Source organism: Rhipicephalus sanguineus, chromosome 2, assembly GCF_013339695.2.
Source record: "Rhipicephalus sanguineus isolate Rsan-2018 chromosome 2, BIME_Rsan_1.4, whole genome shotgun sequence".
In the NCBI taxonomy this organism is placed as follows: Eukaryota; Metazoa; Arthropoda; class Arachnida; order Ixodida; family Ixodidae; genus Rhipicephalus; species Rhipicephalus sanguineus.
In genome coordinates this window covers 125,316,373-125,336,648 of record NC_051177.1, presented here as the reverse complement: position 1 = coordinate 125,336,648, position 20,276 = coordinate 125,316,373, and the positions used below count along the sequence as shown (strand labels likewise).

The 20,276-nt window shown below is 46.3% G+C and overlaps 1 protein-coding gene across 2 annotated transcripts in view; it reads right to left on the bottom strand.

The window, feature by feature from the left end:
* The window catches only part of LOC119383634 (DNA damage-regulated autophagy modulator protein 1), a 92,172-nt gene that overhangs the window by 39,765 nt on the left and 32,131 nt on the right, over positions 1-20,276 (bottom strand). Inside the window, exon 1 of one of the 2 annotated variants that reach the window (XM_037651900.2) lies at positions 453-619. The exons of the other annotated variant lie outside the window; for it this stretch is intronic. The gene's annotated coding sequence lies outside the window, so the exon portion shown is untranslated. Of the gene's footprint in view, positions 1-452; positions 620-20,276 lie in introns of those variants that run through there. 2 annotated transcript variants of the gene reach the window in all.

Sequence of the window (20,276 nt, the reverse complement as noted above, 5' to 3'; positions counted from 1 at the left end):
TCCGATAAATATAATCCTTGAGTAACACCTCAGGATACAATACAGTTCGTTGTCTGTCTGTCTGATCATCATGATTGTTAGCAGCGAGTCTTTTGGTGATGATGCGTTGCACCTGGACTATACTTTTTCGAATGTCGGCCATCATTACTCTCCAGAGCATGGAACTTGCTCGAGATGAAGGTAACACTTCGCGCATAAAGAAACTGCGTCAATAAAGAGCGACTGTACGCGAGTGAAATCCAATTGCTTTCTCACACCTAAACTACTCTTCCCTTCGCCGATCTGTAGCGCAAGAGCAATTAAAGACGAAAACAAGCGGAAGGCGGGCTTTGCCGGCGGTGACCAAGTGATGCGGAGTGCATTATCAGAATGTTCACACTTGCAGAAGAAGCAGAAAGATGTCACTACGTATGAAGCAGACATAAGAGAAAGAGCATCGTTTTCTCGCTCACGTGGTCGTACGAGTGGACGGCCGGCGAGCCGCGCTCCGTGGCGATGCGGGGAGGGATTTCGGTGTCAATCCGGAGCGGATGATCGCTGCACTCCGCTGTGCCGCCCGACACGCTGCTTCGTGCTACGTGAAAGCGAAAAAAAGAAAACCGAAAGCGCTCCTACACTTTCCCGCCGGAGCCGACAAACAAGCTGGCGAGAGTGGCCGCGCTTACGTAACTTCCCCTAGGCTACTACCGGTGGCACGCGATTGGTCCGTCGACTTTGCCGCCACGAACGGCAAGGCAATCGAGTCCCCGGGCGCTACCTTGTCGAGCGGCCAAGAGGAAAGAAGCATGAAAAAATGAATGCCGGTCCGACTATGCGGCGGCGACCGAGAGTGAACGTGGTCGTGTGTCTATGTATGTGTGCCCAGGTGCTGGCTGTATAAAGAAGTATGAGGACCGCCGGCGTCATATTCTTCTCGCTTTCCCCTTTGCGGCCGCGCATCGCTGCGGGCCGCGTGAAAAGCGCTCGCGGCGGAAAACTCCCCGAACGTGAGACTCGGCCAAATAGGAACGTGAACTTCCAAGAAACGCCTTGTCTATACACCTGTTGCTCCGCATAATTTGTCACTTATGACAAGCGGCATCTGTGTGGTGGACGATATAATAGAGAGAGAGAGGGGCAAACGAAAGGCAGGGAGGTTAACCAGATTGTACCCGGTTGGCTACCCTACACGGGGGGAAGGGGAATGGGAGAAAAAGAATAGACAAAGCAAGGAGGAAAGACGAGAACAAGTGTACGCGCCAACACATATCAGGGTTCACCTAGCACACCCAGACAGTCACAACCGAGAAATATTTGAAACGGGTTACTTTGCGGTTGTCTAAAAGTTCACTAGAATCCGGATGTTAAAGGAGCACCGACACCAAAATCTTGTATCTTGTTTTTTCTGTTGGGATAAGTAGTTAACGACCCACTTATCACGGCCGGAAAGCTCATTTGCTCGAGCACGAGACCGTTAATTATTTGAAGACGGTTTTATAGCGCCCAGTCGCAGTTTCGGTTTCAGTGAGCGCCGAGGGAAGCGGGACCCAGAGTGGTGGCTATGTAAACATAGCTGGCTACGTGAGCACACAAAACCGCGTGCACATGAGCACCACGCCGACAACTCTTTTCAACGAAGGCTTCCTGGGTACTGCTACAATGCACTCTGATACGTTGTAAATATGCGTGACCCCACATGATGCACTGCCGAGGCGAGGACACCAGCCTTTGTACTCCCGTGCAAGTCTCCCCTTCTTTCCTTTGCAAAGGTCTGCTAGGGGAGAGTGGGAGAGAGCGCCCGCAACGATCGTGGCAGCAAACGCAGACTCGTGACGCAGGTGGCGGTTGGTTGTTTACAAGAACACCAAAGGCGCGTTTCGCGTGGAGTGGCACGACACGCAATTTAAACGTGATTTTAAAAATGTTCTAGGCTATATTAGCCGTTGATATTTCGAAGACGATGCGTGTATGTCCACAAAATTCCATCCCACATGTTATCTCGTCTTCGAAATTTTGTGTCAGTGCTCCTTTAAAAAAGGTTTGCAAGGACTAGCTCCAAGGAATCCGGAGCTTGCAGCGCGCATTGAGCTGATGGAGTTGTCATTCTGCTGAGGAGAGTGCGCATCGTGGTCATTACGAATACCGAGACCTCAACACAGCGAATACTCGTAGTTTTTGTCCTGAATATCATCTGTGGACGATGAAGTACGTTGCGGGGCATTCTGCAGCGGCTCTTTATGAGTGCGCAGGGGTGGTAGCGAGGGCCACGCGACATCCGCCGCCGCTTTCAAAGCCTCTGCGTCTTTTCGGCTCTTCGACTGTGATGTTAGGCGGTGGTGGTGAGGCGGCAGTGATGGTAGCTGTCGCTTATGAGAAGTCTGGCGGTCTGTCGGAGTAGGAGATCGTGGTGTCTGTCCAGATTTGGCAGCGATAGTCGTAGACCTCCGTCGCCGCCGCGAGCGTCGTTGTCTCTTTCACGCAATATCAGCAGCTTCTTTGTGCGTTGAGCCGTCCCGTACCATCTGTTTCAAGACATTCTCTTCTTTTATTGCGATAGCAATTATATGGACACTCTCGACCGACGAATTTTGCCGTCCCCGTTGCCGTCGCCCTCATGTCCCGTATAAAGTCCGAATTGATAACTTCCCCCGCGTATCGTATGTTCTACCGCGGGTAAAAGCGCGCGAGCGGGGGCGACGAACGAGGCTGAAGCAGAGATCAAACAAGCAGGCCCATCTCCGTCGCTCGGAGGGCGAATGAAATAATAGCATCACCCCGCTCGGGAGGGCTGCCGTCAAAACAATGAGAAAATGCCCCCCCCCCCCCCATCTTCAACGAGCATCGAAAGACGCCAGGGGGGGGGGGGGGGAGTAGCTTGAGCAGCAACTTTGAAGTTTGATTCTAAGAGCGCGATCGCTGGCGCGCGCACTATCTCGGCAGCCGTCAGCGGGCCGCTCGTATATCCTTCTACGTGCTGCGCTCTCAACGCGAAGAGACTGTGCGGCAAGAGGATCGCTCTCTGGAGCGGCCGTATTCTCTTACACGAGTGTTTTGTAGAGCAACGCGATATCGGATCTGGAAGAGTTAGCTGCCAGCCTCACTTTGTATAACATTACAATTTGTTGCTATCGCATTCATTGCTTCGCCCTTGAGGTGAAACGGCGTCTTTTTTAACACGAAAGTGTTTTATGCCGGGGTTCACCAAGACCTCAGTGACGTATTTCCGTCACGGAAATGACGTAGAAAAAATTTACACGATCAGATGTCAAAGAAAAAAAGTTCCGTCAACGAACCCACGACCGCTCGGTCCGCAACAACAGATGCCGGGCACGCTATCCACTGCGCCACGGCCACAGACTCTAGAGGCTTTACAAACGCGCCTTTTATATCTACCACTCTCCCTATCGGCGGGGTGGTATTGCCCTCTGGGAGTGGTGAAGTAATTCGTAATTACTGTGGCCTCTGCGATTAGCACCTGCAAGGCGTTACACGTCCGTCCCATCGGCGTGTTTTCAACAGAAGTTCAATTTTGTCAATGCCTTAAAACACCGCGAGGTGGCGATCTTAGACCAAGGGTCGTAAAAGCGTCGGCCTCGCTCATAGCATCACGCTATACATCACGCCAGGGGCGTAGCCAGAAATTTTTTTCGGGGTGGGGGGGGTTCACCATACTTTATGTATGTTCGTGCGTGCGTTTGTATGTGTGCGTGTATAAATACACAAGCAAAACTGAAAAATTTCGGGGGGGGGGTTGGACCCCCCCCCCCTTGGCTACGCCCCTGCATCACGCTAATCCAAACCAAAAATAACTCTGCGATGCGCGCCTGCCTCACCTGGCTGTAACACCGCGTTCACCGCTGACGCGCTCGCCCCGAGTAAAATCGCGTCTGGGCTACCGGGGCGGCAGGACGCGCTTTGCGTTTCCCTCCAGTCCAGCCGTGGTGTTCAATCACATTTTAACATGCCGCGGGATGGTGATCAAGTTCAGCGTCCAATATGCGACGCTCTTCTGGCTATCACACCTCGTTCTCTGATTACGCTTTCACCGTTAACTACTACAGCTACCACAAGGGTTTGTTTAATCATTTAACATGGACGTTAGTCGTAGGGATGGAGAAGTACCACTAATCATCAAAGTGGGTGCATGCACGTTAAACGGTGGTATAATAATAATAATATCTGGGGTTTAACGTCCCAAATCCACGATGTGATTATGAGGGACGTCGTAGTGGAGGGCTCCGAAAATTTCAACCACCTGGGGTTCTTAACGTGCACCTAAAGCTAAGTACACGGTAAACGGTGTTATAACTGCCAGACATCCATACACATTGTGCAAACTCTCTTATATCAATTCAGTTACTTCTGTAAGGGCACACTTACTTTCGTGTTATTCCGATTCCTATGAAGGAGGGATCAACCGTCTTTTTTCAAAATTGGACAGCCTCTTGGTGAAGTTTAGAAAAAAGGAAGTTTGGGCGTATTGGTAGAAACCACTGCAGAAACCATAGGGCAAGAAAACGAACAGAGGATGAGATGAAGGCAGGGCAAGCGCTAAAAGGTTATTTGTGCACCACCCGAAAACCTGGGCCCGAATACAACTGTTACGCAGGGCTGCTCAAAGCAACCTGCTTTCGCTTCGCGGTGCCAGGGATCGACTCCTCAGCTACCACGACATAACACTCTTTTATTGAAATTCCCGCCTAAAGTATCCCCCACCACATAAATCTCTTTCCAGAAGTGACCAGGTTTTGTGGCGAAGACTTCAAACGGCCACATCTCTTTTCCTTCTCTCCCTTATTACGCGTGGCGAAATTTCTCCTCATTGCAGCTTGTGTCCTAGCACCAGAGCAGACTGCAACCACGTCTTTGTGAATTGCCCAAACAAACCCAAGCCCCCGTGGCGAGGGTCAGAACACCAGGAGCGATGGGAGGCTGCTCTGCGCAGCTCGCAACCGGAGTTACAGCTCCGGACAGTGGGCTGGGCCAGAAGTGTCCGGCCACGTAGAGTGGCCCGAGGGCCCATCGTCGTCCTGTTTCCATTCCCCCCACACAGACCCCCCCTCACATGATTCTTTCATGAATCAATAAAGTTGTTTACCTACCTACCCACGCAGGGCTGGGCAAAGATACTGTGAATTTGTATCGCGATAAAATACAAGATACTGAGGCTAGAAGTATTTGAGATACAGATGCAAGATACTACACCAGTGATTGTATCCGATATGATACATTCCAATTATATCTTAAGATACTTCAATACATTTGCAAATTTGTTGTTATACATGATTATAATGTACCACTAAATGCCTATGCACGAAAATGTTCGCTTGAAAATGCATTAGCTGCGACCAATCTTGTTTCACTTAAATGAAATGTGCGTTAGTATCTCAAAACGTTTGTACTTCTTGCTTAAGGTATATTAGTTTCATTCCGAAACATTGGCGTTGCTTTATCTGGTTAACATGACAGCACTTCATACACTTCGATGATAGAGGTTTTTGCTTGTCGCTTTTTTAATTGATAGGAGTCGCTGCTCTGCTTGCCGACCAGCTTGCGGATTGCCATCTTATCATAAGCGCTTCAATAAGAACCCGTTGCAGGATGGTGCAAATACCACTGTGGTGTTCTACCTTGCCCGTAAACGTCTTGCGGTTTTCGCAATAACGGTTCACCGGACAGATGTACGTCACCAAGAACATGTGCCGCCCAGAAACGTTTCAGACGTATTGTAGACATGGCACAAAGCGCAACAGGACACCTCCGCTGTTCAGACTAATGCCACTTATAGCTCCGATTACGTGGTGATTAGTAACAGTAAAATAATTCAGGGAAGCCTAAACAAGGAACACGAATATATCTAAGTAAAATAGAAAAGCGGTTGCGTATCAGACACAGCGAACGAGCATAGAAACACGACGAAGACAGCACCCCCAAGAGCTAATAATAATAGTTGCCTTTGACGTCCCAAAATCACGACGTGATTATGAGAGACGCTGTAATGAAAGGCTCTGGAAATTTTGACCACCTGGGGTTCTACAACGTAAATGTAAGCACGCGGGCCTCAAGCATTTCCCCTCCATCGGAATGCGGCCACCGCGTCCTTCGGGTCAGCAGTCAAGCACCATAACCAGACCACCGCGGGGGGTAACGCCTAATAGCTATGACAATTAAATTCAGTGCCTACGAAAAAGAGCGTAAAACGATTCGTTGGGACGCACATGTGAAAAACGTAGCATTTGGTATAACAATGTTTCTCGAGTACCTTTGCTAACATAAATAAAATGACTCCTAATAATTTACGTTATTACAGGGGAAACTTAATTTTATTATTTTACTGAGTAGCAAGCAGAATGTTTGTTATTGCACACACCAAGTGAGCCCGGATTATTATGTATTTTTTCTCCACATCGCCTTTACATAACAGTAAATTGAAGTGGACTATAAGTATGCAAACAGTAGCAGAAATGACGCAGACAGTTAAAAACAAGTATAACTCAGGGAGCTTACCTTGGCAGTACGTTGAATGCATATTGCAGTAAGCAGACCAGGAAAAAAAACTATATAGAATCATATGTAATGTATGGGATGGAAAAGAAGGACAGCTAAGGGAGAACTTAAGCTAACAATCAAACTATGATTTTAAAAGCCCTTTGAATAAAAGAAAAGGAGACGTACGCCAAGATAGCTGTTGTTATGTGAATGCTTGTTCTGTTAGATCGAGCTTCGGTACCGTTGGTGCTATAGCTGTTTGAATATTATTTGCATATGAGTTAATCTTAATGCATGTAAGAGAAACTTACATCCACGAGATCCTTCATATCGCCGATGTGTAAAAGCCACTAGACACAAAGCAACGCCCTATGCTTGCATTCTTCATACATTGTAAAAATGCACCACTCAAGAGAAACGTTGATAATGACACTACAGCGGCATCGGAATGTGTGCGAAAGATGCCGCGCGCATTGCAGTACACGGGACAGTATGGTTAGTAAATGCGAAGTGTCACGGCACTGACACGGCAATGTCGGCTGGGCGTACGTTCGCGCGCTTGTCTGTCGAGACGACGCTAGCATCACCACGTGACTCTGCTCCACCAATAGGGACGCTCAGAGTTCATCGCCTTTCCTCGCTGGAAAACTCTGGTGCAAAGATAAAATAATGTCACTGCTTTTAGTTTTATTCTGGTGACTTGGGAAGCTTGAGAAGCGGCGCTCAGGCAACGTTTATTGTTTCGCATGTTGGTGGTGCGATCTCAGTTTCTTTTTTCTTAAGATACTTAAGATACTGTCTTGAAAATACAGGTACTGATACACGTCTTGAGAGACGTATCGCAATACAGATACAAGATATTCAAAGAGTATGTAAGCTCAGCTGCATGTATCTTCGATACTGCCCAACACCGCTGTTGCGCTAGAATTGTTCGTAAGAGAAATTTCAGTCAATCCTGACGATGCACGCATCATCAGCGAATGTGACCAGCCAATAACAAAGAGACGAGCTTTGTGAGTGCGGGCTGAGAATCAGAAGTCGCGCTTGTGTCTGTCTATCTTAGAGTACTCGTTTTCAAGTAGCGCCCAAATAACATTTGATCGAGCACCGTTACCGGCTTTCTAAAACCAGTACTCTTCCATGTTGCTGGTTTCGTGAGTGGGCCAAGCGGGCGTGAAGGAAAGGAAGCCCGTTTTCGCAACAGTCTTTAACGCTGAAATCACTCAAGGGGGGGGGGGGGGGAGAGAGAAAAAAAGAAGAAAAAATGAAAACTTCGGCCAATACTGATGCTCGATGTTTCATTAGTTTTAGTGGCCATTAGCCTATGGAAAACTGCACTTACTAACGAAAAACCTCGGGAATTTGGCCCTAGAATGCTTCTGCCGCCTAGCCGCACGGTTACAAGATGGCTTGCTCGCTATAACTAAGAGTACGCGATAACTCAGTTGTTTTTTTTTTTACTTATACTTGCGCATCGTAATCTTTTCACGTCTGCTCTAGAAACCTTACTCGCCCTGTATGACAAGTTTTCACCCAAGACATAGTTATCTGCACAAATCCATCACATATGTAACAGTTGACTGTACTGTGTCGACCGTACCTATGCGAAAAGTGTTGGAAAACAAGGCCGACGACCGAAACAACAGCGGCATTCGAACGCATGACCTTGTACGTCTAAGAACAGTGGTGCGCGTATACTCTTTGTACGCGAGGACTACCTTCGGCCGAGGGTGGAGGACACGGGTCAATCTGGGTCGCAGAGAGGCATCTAGAGCGATCGGCATAAAATCTCAAACGGGTGCACATCAAGCGAGCTTCACACCATTCGCGGCCGCAGCGAATAGGAGTGAGTGTAGCGTGGCCTTCAGGGAGAGGAAAGGACGACCTCCGATCACGGAGCTACGTAGCACTAGAATTTATGTTAACATGGTGGCTTCAGGGCCGACACTTGCCATAAGGGGTTTTAGGATGAGAAACAAAGTTTACGGGCATCTTGCTGCATACATCTAGGCTACGCATCTCAGCCGTAAGCAGCAAGGCATCAACAAGGATGTCACAAGGACGCCTTAATCTAATAACATATTGACTGCTGGAGGAACTCGAACTCTATCAGATTATGATGCCTTGGCAGCCAGAATTTCCGTTTGCAACTTCATAATCAGGAACAGAGCTTACATCTGTTGTTTTACCTATAAAGGGCGAAAAGAGAGGTAAAGATGAAAGAGCGAGAAAGAAATTCGGGCAGCCACGCACTAGTTGTGGGAAGACTGAGGAAACAGTGGCCTTCCCCTCCTCCTCACTTCCCTTTCCCACCCCTTTCTTTACTATACGATGCAAGACTATGCCATGCGTTACCCTCTCCACACCTCCTTTCCCTCCTCGTCACCATTACTTCCCTCCTGCTTACCGTCACTTCCCTTTCCCACCGGCTTGCTATCATATATATATGGCTATGCTATGGTTTACCTTCTCCCCTCCTCCTCCTTTCTATCCTCCTCGCCCTCACTTGCAATTTCCCACCCGTTACTATACTATACTATACAGGACTACGCTATGCTTCCACTTGGCTTTGCGCAGCTGGGCCAAGTTTTTTGCGGTCGCCGGATACGGCCGCGCTTGAAGCTTCAACATCTCCGTTTTAATAGCACTAATCGCGCACTCACTTGGATAAACACATGAGGTATTCCCGTGGTCGCGGATACCTGGCGACATTAAAAATACACTAGCGACGCCTTTGTTGCCTTCGGCGCTATCGACGCACATGGCCACGATCCAAGAATCTTGGCTTATCAAAAGTCTCGGTTACGGTCGGTTCTGTCCTATGCGCAACGGGTATCGCCTGGCTTCATAACAAGCGCAGACGCATACAACGTTTTCCATTGCGTCTGCAGTGCCGCAAGGGTCACATGTACAGACGTGCCAGCCTTTCCAAAGCGAAATGAGCATGGCTTCGTGAAGTGAAACCCCCATCCAAAGACGGTATAACAACGTTGCATTGCAGCGGGAAATTCGTGATGGTAATCATAGCCTAATATACGGATCAAGTTCAAGTAAGTGACACTTTTGAAGGTTAAGACTAATAAGTGCCTGCAACGAGCTTTTGCAAGCTTGCTATGGGCAGCCCAGGATCTCCGATGTCCTAACTCTGCTAAGGCTGACCATATAAGGCTTTCAAAATATGGAGACTACAAGACTGAAAGTTCTGTTGTGCTAGCTCTATGTTCTGAGTGTCCGTTTCTAAATCAGCTATTGATAGCGCCTTCTCTGAAAATGTCATTCAAGTATTTCTGTCACTTAAACAAGAGCTACAATGATGGCAGAAATGGAGCACACACTGTCTTACAAAATTGTATGAAACCGACAAACACAATGTGTCAGCCTTGTTGGCTTTACATGACAGAATGCCACTGCTGGGGGGCAGCAAGACGAAACGAAAGCAAAAAAAGAAAACAATGAGCGCGGTTCAGCGCCGACTTGTTTCGCGTCACTGACCTTTTGCTCAGTTATCGCCAACCGCCTATTTGTATCACGTTTCAGTTAGAAAAACACACACTGTATAGCACGATGTGGCAACCGCACTCTCGTGCATAAAGAAAAAAATGCCCATGTGTTGTCATTTTTTGTTAGCTTTAATGAGAATATGTAGCCAAAACATCACATGGTTCTAGCAGAGCATCTCTCGTACCTTTGGGACTCTCGACCCCATCAGGCAATCAACCGAGCGCCATTTGTACGAAGTGCGTCGCTGTACACGTCTAAAGTTACAGTCGAGTAATTTTCTCCGCGCTTCAATCCTACATGACTGTGTCGTAACACTCGTCATATATGGCTAGATGGATTAGCGAGAGGGCAGCGGCCATTGCCATGGGACATTCTGCTGGTCGTTTGCGAGCGTTCCACAGAGCTCTGAAGACGCGCGTCACATTCGGGCGGTCGAAATCGAGCACTCCGAAATCATTTGACTGGTTCTTTAAGAGCACCGTGCTCCAGCTCAGCGTGCTCTTGGTGCGTATACGCTCCAATTCTTCTTAAGAGAAACGTTCAGCCAATGATGGTGCTGGACATATCATTAGCGCAACTGGCTGGCCCATGCCGAAGACTCTTACAAACGAAAATATTTTTGAATACGGCCTCCGATGTTCGACCTCGGAGCGTCATCGAAATCTTGCAGAGTTCCGGGGACGTCGCTCCCAAGGTTCTGTGGTAAGCCTGACCCGACGTCATTCGCAGACAGGGTCATAGGCGTATCTACCGGGGGGGGGGGGGGGGGGGCAAGGGGGGCGCTAGCCCCTCCTTTGAGAAATGTTAGGGAGGCGGAGCCCCCCCACTTTCGACTGTGGTTATTGTCGGCTGCAGACTGAAAAACTAACAAGTCAGGCAAAGTTTTATTTGAACGCAGCAGTAACGTAATTATGTAATAAAATTTGTTGTATTCTGCTGTGACGACTGACCTCCGTGTGTCATGACTACGCACTGTAGGCTACCTGCGGTGCGGGCTGCCTATTCCATGCTTGCGCGCCTTGCGCTCGAGCAATGCAGAGGAGGCTATCGCTCAGCAGGGGCTCTATAACATTACAGCAAACTGTCACGATAATATTTTGTTCTGCCTGGCCTGAAATTTATGTAATTGGCGACGCAGATATGGGCAGGAATCAGTAAACGTTTTATGCCCGATCAAACGCTCTCCTTTTTCAGGAAGTTTAGTTTTTTTCTTTGAACACGAATAGCATCCCACTTCTTCATATTCAAGCTGCTGTGAGTTGATAAGTGTGCAAAAGTGTCCAATATTTTATTTGTGCCTAGCAAATACAGCTAAAATAGATTCCCACTTTAGTCTCCCATTAGCCGGCTTCACCTTGCTTATCATATGGTAGCCTGCAGCGATCGCGGCGGCTTGTAACAAGGCAGTGAACTCGAGCACACTGAGAAGCCCAGCTTTCAAGTTTACCCCGTTACTTCATCTATCTCACCGGGGAGATTATCAGCGTGCACGGTTTTCTGGACTAAGAAGGCTGCCCACCTGCAAAGGATTGTGTCTGTTCCTAATACTGTTTGTTTCTCTCTAGCCCTCTGTCAGCCACGATGAGTTCACAGAGTTGTAAAGCCGCAATAACAGCTCGGCATCGTTATAGTACAACTGAAAGTATCTATTATACACATATGAATCCATCTCGCCCGCTGCTATAAGCAGTCGCTGTCAATGTGATTGGCGGGCAGCCTTCTTAAATTACGTTCAGAAAGAGACACTGTCTGGCTATTTAAAAAAAAATGAGTTATTGTTCAGCAGAGTAATGTGCTGATTATTGTGCACACTTTGTTTTTAACACTGCGAGGTTGCGCGGACTTCTGACGTCGCGTAACAAGGAGGAGATTTTATGGCACACCGAAAATTTTTGACCATTAGGAAAGAACCAATGACAAACAATACGCCGTATTGAAAATATTTCATTATTATTATTTTTTACACAGTCATGCGTAAGTGGTAATTGCGCGGTGGATCACTTACGCGTCATTTGTTGTGTCGTTTTACGAGCAGGTGCTGTAAGCATGACCCAGGAAATTTCGACCAATCATTACCAGCTAACGACCTATACGGAAGGAAACGATGCGGGGTACTTTAATGTTATAATCGGCCACATTTTTTCAAGGAAAATTTGAACTTACACAGTTTACGTAGTCTATTTACTTGGAGGAACCGGAGGGGAAGAGTAAAGGGCCACTTCAACGCGTTTCCGTCCCCCCCCCTCCCCCCCCCCCCCCCCCCCCCCACCCAAGCTGGGAAAAGCACGAGGGCAAGGAACGACACCTAGTATATAAATTCGTAATCATTTATAATCTTATAACTATACACAACCAGCTCAATGTGGTTTCGTTAAGAATTAATAGACTGAACTTGGTCTTCTTAAAAAAGACTTCATATTACATGGCTCTAACAGTAAATAAATTGGCACTCGGCTTATCCTGAAGACTTCTGCGAAGTACCTTGCTTTGTCAGCCACATGTTTTGTTTAATAAGTGAGAATTTAAAGGGACACTAAAGAGAAAAACGATATTTCTCATATTAGTAAAGTACTCTTCCACGATACCAAAAACACCACGATTGCTGCGAGAAGACGCCTAGTAAGTGATAAAACTCGCAAAAACAAAATGTGGGTGGCGACGCCACCTTGAAGTTTCCTCACCATTCAGCGCGACGACACATGTTTTGACGGCGCCTACTAGGGAATACGTAGTTCTTAATCGGTAAAAATGAAGCACATTGTCCTCTGAGGGGGCCATAGACTTAACATGCCAAGTTGGGTTAATATTGTTGAGCCAATGGCGCCAACATACGCTAAATACACTTTAAAATCCGTGACGTCACGCGGGGAAATTTCGGCGCGAAATTTAAAAATGAAACTGGACTTGATTTTCTCCTCTATTAATAAACCGATAATGGCGAAATTAACGGCATTAGAGTTATCAGAGCACAATTTATCGACCTAAATCGATTCATTGTGTCTCTTTAGTGTCCCTTTAAGGTAATACAGTGAAATCTCGGTGATACGATGACAGCTCTTACGAATTTAGGGCTCATACGAATTTTCGTTGGTCCCGGCCAAGGCCCATTGGCCTGCAATGTAATGGAGTACGGTTGTTGCGAACCGATTTTCACCTAGTGACGTTTGATACGAACGTACGCTACCGCGGAGGTATGAAGAAATGCTGTTGCGGAAGATGCGCCAAGCACGTGCGAGCGCGGGAACGGTCTTCGAGATTGTGTGCGCGAATCTTTGAGGCTCTAATGTGCCTCCGTGAGCCTTCGCGTTCAGATTACATAGGACATTAGCTCCATGCTTTTCTTTTCTAATGCTTCGACGCGGGCTGCAGTCGTTGTACTATGTTTACACGTGCCTGCCTCGTGCATCAGAGATCCTATGAAAGGTGGACGAGGACCGAAAGAAGGCGAGGGCGGTCTTTGAGAAGGAGTCAGGCCTCACAACGTCAACATGCGCGACCGTTGATGTCGCACTTTTGCGGGCACGGCCGCAAATCTGCCAAATAACATCCCCAACACCTCCGCGATAACAAAATCATAACACGGTACCCTGGTTCTGTAATTTTGTGGCCTTGAACCATCGCGTCAAAACACTTCTTTCGGTACTTTCTCTGCAGTGCTCCGGTGTCATCCAAAAAAGCATACTGAAATTTAAAAGGGGCTACTGCTGGGGCGGGTCACAACGCACCTGGTTCATTAATTAAATATGCGCGTACGGGCCGTATATTTACGAGTGCTGGTATGATTGCCGGCATGTAAAAACTTAACTGACAATCATTCAGGGTTCTTCCTGACGTTGCTGCGGCCCTGAAAAACAGTAAATGAAAATGTACGCTAGCTATCTTTTGTCGCATGATAATTTTCCATGCTTTCTGGTGATACGAATTTCGGATGATACGAATATTTTTAGTGGTCCCATGAGATTCGTATCACCGAGGTTTCACTGTAGAGTCATAGCAGGTTCTTCATACTCACTGTATTTAAATCGCCAAACTGAGACTGTGAAGTTTACAGATAGAATTCTCAGATGATCAGGTTAAATTTGAGTGTACTTTTTAAGCCACGGTTATATTTCCAAAATGTTAATAAACACTGTTGTGTTGCCGCGGTATAGGGCGTCCCAGCCTGCACGATCTGTTTCTGCAGATTCTTCCTTGATTTAAAACAGCCTCGTTCTGGCAGCCTCGTTCTAGAAGCCTTGATGCTTTCAGGTGGTATGCGAGTGATTATTGGTCAGCTGCCAGCTCGTAATAAGTTCGCGTGCTACGTGACGCCAACAGGCAGGAAAAGAGTGTTCCACACTCGCCGTCATGGCTACTGGTGGCGCTGACTGACGCTCCCACGTTTAAATGTACATATATACCCTATAAAGTGAGACGGGGGGATGGCCGCCGCGGTAGCTCAGTTGGTAGAGCATCGGACGCGTTATTCGAAGGTCGCAGGTTCGGTCCCTGCCCGCGGGCAAGCTATCTTTTCGTCCACTTTTCTTTCTTCACATTTACCTTACATTTACTACTAAAAACATCCCCTATACTTGCCTTGGCATTATTGTCTGTTAGTTCTCATTAATATTGTGTATAACAAAGAAAACGAGCCCTTGAAATTAATACTTCTTTCCTTCATTTATATATATATATATATATATATATATATATATATATATATATATATATATGTAACCGGCGGACAGAGTGAGCGACGCCAGCCCCCCCCCCCACTCGTGAGCGAGTTGGTACGCCACTGGACAGGTTTGCCGTTGGGTGGACTTGAAAAGGAGCCATAACTCAACTCAAATGTAGTCGAAGTAGCCATGTAATTTGATATTATCGCTAAATTTGTAGCCGATTAGAACTGAAGTGGTATTGTGTGTCGAGTCTTTAATATTGATCAATAAATAACACCATTTCGAATTAAGCAACACCATACAAATAAAACACAAATTTTCCCCTATCTTGGCATTCGAGTCAGAGGTAAGTTGCAAATAAACGAACAGATTATAAGAAGTTCACTGCGCGCAGATATATTTTATGCAAAAAAAAAAACATCTTGCCAGATACATAGTAATACTAGAACAGTGCAGCCAGCAAGTCAGCATGAACATTAAACATTGAAACAGTTTTTTTCTTGAAGCTGCAGACCGAGTTTGATTAGTAGAGTATACAACGCGCAAGTCCAATGCAAGTCCACCTTCAGATGCAGAAAAGGTGAACACGCCAGCTTCACTTTGCTGCGGATCTCTGTTTCTGTCACGTTTACGCGAGTACACCCACTGTGCATTAGAATTACTCGTAGAAACTTGCGCTTATATCAGCACAGATGGCGGGCAGCAGGAGCATCGTGCCTGCCTTCCGTTTGCTTACATGCACGCAACTAAGCCACTGCGTGTTTGCAGGGGCCCCAAACCCTGCGTAAGGGCATCTCGATGCGCACCAGCCTGCTGGTAGGTCAAAAATGCTTAGAAACAATATATTTTATCTGAAGATAACGATAAAAATGGCTACTTAATGCGCCAGAGCAAAAGTTTAAAAGTAGCCAGCAAGTAGCCATGGAGCCCACCGGAAATTTTCGTTGTCAAACGGGGTTGAAAAGTAGCCAATTTGGCGCAGTGTAGCCAGCAACGGCAACCCTTATCGCAGAGCCATGCGCGGCGGCTCCTCGGAGCCTGTGCGTTCTCTGTCCTTGACGCGGAAGACGTATTGACGCATTTCCTTTTCCGGTACCCGATCGCTATGTCGATCAGGTGCATGTTCAGCACGGAAACGCTCTGTGTGGTTCGGATCTAGAGCGGCTCCGAATTGTTAGTATTAATTTAGGGGGTCTTGCGCGCCACAACCACGATATGATTACCACGCCCTATAGTATGGGACTTAGATTAATTTCCTTCACCCGGGATTCTTTATTGTGCACCTTAATCTAAGTTTGCGGTTGTTATTGCATTTCACCCCCACCGATATGCGACCCTTGGGTCTGGGAATCGAACATACACCCTCACCGAGCTTAGCAGCCCGGCATTCTACCTTTTAAGCTACCACAGCTGGTTCCGAGTGAAGGCGTGGTGGCGACAAGCCCATTATACTTTAAGGTCGCTCCAATTCTGGTAAAATCGCAAAAAAAGAGAGATATATTTGAAGATAGAATTAAAGACAGAAACAATGCAGGTTACATTGCTTTCGAAACAAGATGACGGCAGAACAGACCGCTTGGAATGTTCGCGGGAATGACTCCGGCTCATGAGGAAACCTATCGCTACGTTCTCGGACGTGCGTAATGTAAACATTGTTGTGTTTTCTATAGGTTCGGTATTCACGCACCGAAATGAAATAGAGAAATACAGTTTCATTCCGCGAGGTGGCAACAAGACATCGATATGATATCCGAATCTGCATTCTTAGTAGCTCCGCTCACTGTAGAACTGCCTTCAATGCTGTCCAGAGCTCGAACGCTTCCGATCTCTGACCCTTTTTGCCACCTCATTGCATGCTTGATTGTTCATGCAAATGTAAGAAAGACCATTGAAAGCTTTGACGGAGAGACTTGAAGAAATACTGTACGGTATTTACATAAACGGACCCACGAGTGCCTTTTTGAAAGAGGAAATGAGACGCACCATCGAAGTGTCGAATGTGCATAGACAGTGCAAATGCGATGCTTAAGCTCTATCGATATAAAGATCGCGAGTTTGTCGGCGGCAAAGAAAACGTTTGGATATTACGTGTAATCGAGTCCTGATTTCTTGTATGACACGCCGTCATTCAACTAAACGTTTGCTACACCCCAAGTTTCTCTAAATTCGCTTACCGGTTCCTTGCTTCACTATGTCACCCGTGGTGGCAGCTTAGTGGCAAAGGTGTGATGTTGTCAAACTCGAGGAGGCTTGCTTGATTGCCGGCCACAACACCACCGCACTCCGATGGGGGTGAAATATAAAAACGACTGCGTACCTAGATTTAGATTCACGTTGAAGAATCCAAGGGACTCAAGAACCGTTTCCTGGTTCTCAAGTTGGTTTTATTTTGTTTACACATTAAATATGAGAGAATTCAACCAAAACACGACTTTTATGCACGTTCTAATATGGGGACATTGGCAAGCGACAGTCAAGTAACTTAAACGCGCCGTTAATGCATAGAAAGTTTTAGAATTGGGGACCCAAGGAACTTGCTCGCCGCCAGGGCGCATGCGCAGAACTCAAGCCACTCTTGGGCTGTTGCGCTCGCATTGTCCCGAAACCCAGAAATCGAAAACTAGCATAGTTCCCCAAGACGTCTTGGGTCGTCAGCGAGATGACGCAGACGCAGCGCGGGCCACGATGCAGTATGGCCAGCGTCTCCCATAATTTTAATTTTGCCACGTGGGGCGTCCCATGCGTTTGACCCAACGCCGCCTGCGTCAGACGCAACTCTAAAACTCTGCTGCTCCTACGAATACAAGAGTAGCCTACCCTACGCAGCTTGGGGACCCAGTGTCCTGATCGCCAATTCTAAAGCTCGCTAATATGCTAACTATCTATTGGTCAATATATTAGCAGGAAAGCGAAAAGAAAAACGACACAGCAAATCCAGGCCGGCAGGAATACAACGCGCGCGCTCGCGCGCGCACACACACACCACACACACACACACACACACACCACACACACACCACACACACACACACACACACACACCACACACCACACACCCACACACACACACACACACACACACGCACGCACGCACACACACACACACACACACACACACACGCACGCGCGCACACACACACACACACACACACACACACACACACACACCACACACGCGGCACCACACACCACACACACACACACACACACACGCACACACACAAGCAAACAAACAAATGGGTACTCGGAGCTAATCGGGTCACTCGGCGAATTAATGAGCGAGCTTCCAACTGAACGCGCCGTATGCATAATTGCTGGGATCGGGTAGATTCGACGTAAGGACAACGAGGACACCGAACGAGAAAGAAAGCGAAAGGGTGAATGGTGCAAGGACGCTACACACTTCGTGCTCCACAATGCAATAAATGGAGTAAGACAGTCCGGAGAAGTTGGCGCGCGGCGTTCTAGCTAGTTCCTTTCTTTTTTTCTTTTTTTGCACTATTTCACTCAGTTTGGCCTTGCAGAAATCGCGATTACGCGCTCGGAGAGTTGCTCGGGTACGGGTAATTGCGCGCTTTTTCTGCGTGTAATAATAGGCTGCGTTTGCTCCAGCGAGTCACTAAAGGATGACAGAGACAAATGTGAACCGAAATACGAAGCGGCACCAGCAATCTTTCAAACCACTTCTCTTTTTCTGCGAAGCTGCGTATGGCCAGGGCATTCCGCCTATGTGCTTGAGAAGACGCCGAGCGCACGTATTTAAAAAATAAATTGAATAAATTGGGCAAACCGCACTACTCTCCACTGGTCCCCTAAAAATGAAGATAGGGACAAGCTGGCAGCAAACACCAATTAATATCATGCGCAAAACACGAAGAGCACGTGTCAAGCCAGACAAGACGACGCATGTCGCTGAAAGAAGATGGAGGAAAACTTTAAAGGAGCATATGCTACATCCATAGATGACTTTCTGGGCAGACAGTTCGGATTTAGTTGCGGGGTGCGTGATCAGATACGGTTCGAAAGTCTGTGTCATCTCTGTGCTCTGTGCAAACAGCTTGGCTCGTCATCCACTTAAGCAACGCGGAATGACTCCTCAATTGTTTTTGCTAAACGCATGGATCACATAACTGAAAAAATCTAAGCGCACGAAACAGTACCAATCCTTCCCAGAATTATATAAAGGTCCTTCACACACACACACACACACACACACACACACACACACACACACACACACACACACACACACACACATATATATATATAATATATATATATATATATATATATATATATATATATATATATATATATATATATATTTATATACATATATATATACATATATATATATATATATATATATATATATATATATATATATATATATATATATATATATATATAGGCTGTTTCCAGAAATGTGTCCGAAAATACTCAAAAATCAGGAAGATTCGAAATTTGTTAGACGCCATCACAATTACTTCTTTTGTCGCCGCAGGAATCTTAAGATAGCTAAAGACATCATGCTGGTGTGCGGGCTGCGCTTGCTGTTATAGCACGCGTGGCGCACGTACATTAAAGAACGCTGAAGAACTACACCTCTGTACTCGTTGTTTTGAACAGTGACGTCATTCTGGTCGTCTGCTTGTGCGTCATCGGTGCTTCGGTTTCGGTTTCGCCGTTGAAATTGCTTGAATTTCATTACGCTGCAATAATTAATAGAGGTGGTTTTTTTCTTTGTCTCAAAGCTGCGATGGGTTCTTTGCATAAAGAACTTCAATTCTCCCATGTGACACAACCGCCTAACTCCATTGATTAAAAAGTTAATTAATCTAACTTTCATAATTAGTGTCCCAAATGGGTCTTTAGCTATCTTAAGATGCCTGCGGCTACAAAGAAGTAATTGTGAAGGCGTCGAACAAAATATCGCACCTTCCTGATTTTTGAGTATTTTCGGACACATTTCTTGAAACACCCCTGTGTATATATATATATATATATATATATATATATACTATATATATATATATAATTATATATATATATATATATATATATATATATAATTATTATAGGGTGTTTCAGCTAAAAAAGCACCAAGTAATAAAAAATTAAGCATGGGCGCTACGCGTCTCCATAATCGTAGTATTGTTTCTGAGCCATATAGAGCACGTCAGATTATTGTTTCCAACCCACTAAGCTCAGACTTAACAAAGATTGCTTAATTAACTTTTAAATATTGACTCTAGAGAAATATCTTCAATACAAAGTTGAGCACTTGTTCTGAAACGTCAGAATATTTATCCATGCTAGTAGAACTGCCCATCCGAGAAGAGCTGAGGAATTACAAAGACTGCTTAACTACCTTCAAAATAGTAACTATAACGAAAGATAGTAACTAGGAAAGTTGTAACGTTTTGTTAAGCAACTTCGAATTGTTTCATCTATGCTAAGATAACTACCCTGTGAAATTTTTTTTCCAGCTTTTGTCTAGAGTGCGCGGAAAATTAAAAAGGTATACTTGGCGCAGGTAGCTGAAACACCCTGTTAATATAGATAATATATATATATATATATTGTAAAGGCGTTTATTGACGGCGGGATCGATGGCGACGATGCGCAGCGACGACAGTACGACAG